General features: G+C 38.3%; 1 long non-coding RNA gene across 2 annotated transcripts; it reads left to right on the top strand.

Annotated features, from left to right (window-relative positions):
- Positions 1–950: 950 nt before the first annotated feature.
- LOC128520957 (uncharacterized) lies at positions 951–2,119 on the top strand. Of its 2 annotated transcripts, none has more exons than XR_008357973.1 (4): positions 951–993; positions 1,071–1,160; positions 1,260–1,332; positions 1,917–2,119. It is a non-coding gene; the product is annotated as an uncharacterized LOC128520957 (long non-coding RNA). The 2 variants fall into 2 exon arrangements; XR_008357974.1 differs by having other exon boundaries at positions 1,231–1,332.
- The last annotated feature ends 505 nt before the right edge of the window (positions 2,120–2,624 follow it).

Genomic DNA, 2,624 nt, shown 5'->3' with positions numbered 1-2,624 from the left:
GTTCAGGGCATCAGTGTGGCTTGTTATATTGTTACAATATGTGCCTTAATTATTCTTAGTGAATAGAAATGTTTGTTTTGTAGTATGTACTGTAGAGTGTCCAATACTGGGGTGTAATTATGCCACTTATTCCACTATGTGCATACGTCATTGATTTAACTTTTGTGTGCCGCGATCCTCTTGCTCCCTTTCACTCAAATATTTTTGCAAGGACTATCAGACCTTCATGAAAATTACTATAGCCTAAAACACACATGCATGCACACATCCTCACACACACACACATGCAATGATTCACACTTCATCTTTTTCTCTGTCTCACACAAATGCACATTGAGAGCAGGAAAATAACAAGCTTGTGCTCTGAGACAGACTCCTTTGGCCCAGTGAATGCTGAGACACCTTTCCACGTACCTAATTACTGCTGTACACAACTCAATTCACCTCTTTTAAAGCAGAACTAGTAATGGGCTATTAGAGCTAACAAAAGGAGAGAGCAACAGGACTGAGATTATAATGGTACAATGTTCCAGGCACTTACCATCATCAACATTGCAGAAGAAGCAAAAGGCTTTTTTGGATTACAAGCTGGACTTCCAACTGTATCTGACTATTGACACAGATCTTAGGACATTTATTGCGGACTTTGCATAATCATCTGCACAATAATAATCATAAACAATCATCTGCACGATCACTAGAACAATCATTTGCACAATTTGCACAAACCATTGCAGCTTTTCCATACACTTGCATAATTTGCACACTATGTAGACTGATTACAGTATTGATATTCTCATTTTATATTTTTATACTTTCATATTCTGCTTTAATTCTATGTTTGTGTGGTCAAGTGGGTAAGTTCCCGCCTATGATTTACCCCATTAGCCTATTAGAGCTTGGTACAGGTTATATAAAGGCTGCACCTAGGCTACCTGGGATGTGTCATTGCTAGCTCTGCCCCCTTGGTGTGTGGGGATCTCTGGTTAGCAGGTAGGTTTAGCCATTTGGCTAATGTTGCAGTGAGTTTGTGCATTTCAGTTATTTTTTTTTTTTTTTTTTTGGAATAGCATCTTTGCAGCTTCACAGCAGTGTGCAGGATACCAGGGACATGTCATTGTCAGCTCCGCTTTTGGGGTGTGTGGGTCCCTAATTAGCAGGTATGTGTAGCTGTTGGACAAATTATGTAGTGAGTTTGTGCATTTTAGCTAACCACGTTGTTTATTGTAGCTGGAATAGTATCTTGTTCACAACTTCAGGGTGGTGTGCAGGCTACCTGGGATGTGTTATTGCCAGCTCCACCTTTGGGGTGTGTGGGTCCTTGTCTAGCAGGTAGGTTCTAGCTGTTTGACTAATGCTGCAGTGAGCTCATGCATTTTGGCTAACCATATTTGCTTATTGTTTAGCAGCAGCAGCACCTTGTTTCCCGGCTTCGCAGTGGTGTGCAGGCTGTTTGTTTCCTGGTGGTTTGAGTCGGTCACCTTTGACTATACTGCAGAGATTTTGGCTGTGAGCAACTGTTTGTCTGGTGACTAACATCTGCAGAACAAATTGGTTCATTGGGAGCGCCTTTTTATATAGAATAGGATAACAGTGACTGTTTTCTTGCTACTCTGCCTTGCTACTTTGTTGCTACTCTGCTTTGCTATTTTGTTTTTTTTTGTTTGTGCATTTGGGTTTTGGTTGCTTTGGTTGTATGATTTCTAACGAACTTGTGCCTGAGTTGATTTAGTTCTGCTTACTGTAAAGCGGTGGCGTAATCAGCAGTAACATGTTTCTTAATGCTCTGGGTGTTCATAGTGAATGTGGACCCCTGCGTGCCCTCCGCCACAATCGATATATCTCTTTTTATACCTATTCTTTTTAAATCTATATTTGTTTTATTCTTTTTATGTATTTTTTGTTTTCCTTTATAGTGGCATTCATTCGGGGACAGCAAAGGAAGAATTTCACTGTACAGGGAAACATGTTTCTTTACTGTGCATATGAAAATAAAACTTGAAACATCTTTATTTCACCAAAAATGTGACACAGAAAATCTCATCCAAAAATGGCAGCTGTTGCACATTTTTTTTTTCTTTAATTATTTGCTGAAATTGCAAAATAAATGTATTAAGAAACCAAATATTGGATCAATTTACTTTATAACTCTATACTACAGATTATTCTGTTTTGCAAATCTGCTTTTACATGCATGATGGGTATGAGATATTCATCAGCACATACATAGTACAGTACTTAAGATAACATTGTCACATTCTTATGTGCTACATTTATTCCATCACACACAGCGGAACTGGAGTGAGTTTGTTAATACTCCATCAAGGTGCAGAGGCTTATTGATGGTAATTTATATGAAACACACAAACCATCACATCAAAATTTACACATCACATAACGTTAATGTCAAAGCTCTGCTCAGTTTTATGCCTGAGTATCTTCCCATAAGTGACAAAGATATTTTTTCCTGAATTGACTAATTACAGTGGGGCAAAAAAGTATTTAGTCCGCCACCAATTGTGCAAGTTCTCCCACTTAAAAAGATGAGAAAGGCCTGTATTTTTCAGCATAGGTATACCTCAACTATGAAAGGCAAAATAAGAAAAGAAATCTAGAAAATCACA

The sequence above is a fragment of the Clarias gariepinus genome, chromosome 4 (genome assembly GCF_024256425.1).
Source record: "Clarias gariepinus isolate MV-2021 ecotype Netherlands chromosome 4, CGAR_prim_01v2, whole genome shotgun sequence".
NCBI classification, from domain to species: Eukaryota; Metazoa; Chordata; class Actinopteri; order Siluriformes; family Clariidae; genus Clarias; species Clarias gariepinus.
The sequence above is the reverse complement of the archived record's forward strand: the minus strand, read 5'-3'. Positions and strand labels throughout refer to the sequence as shown.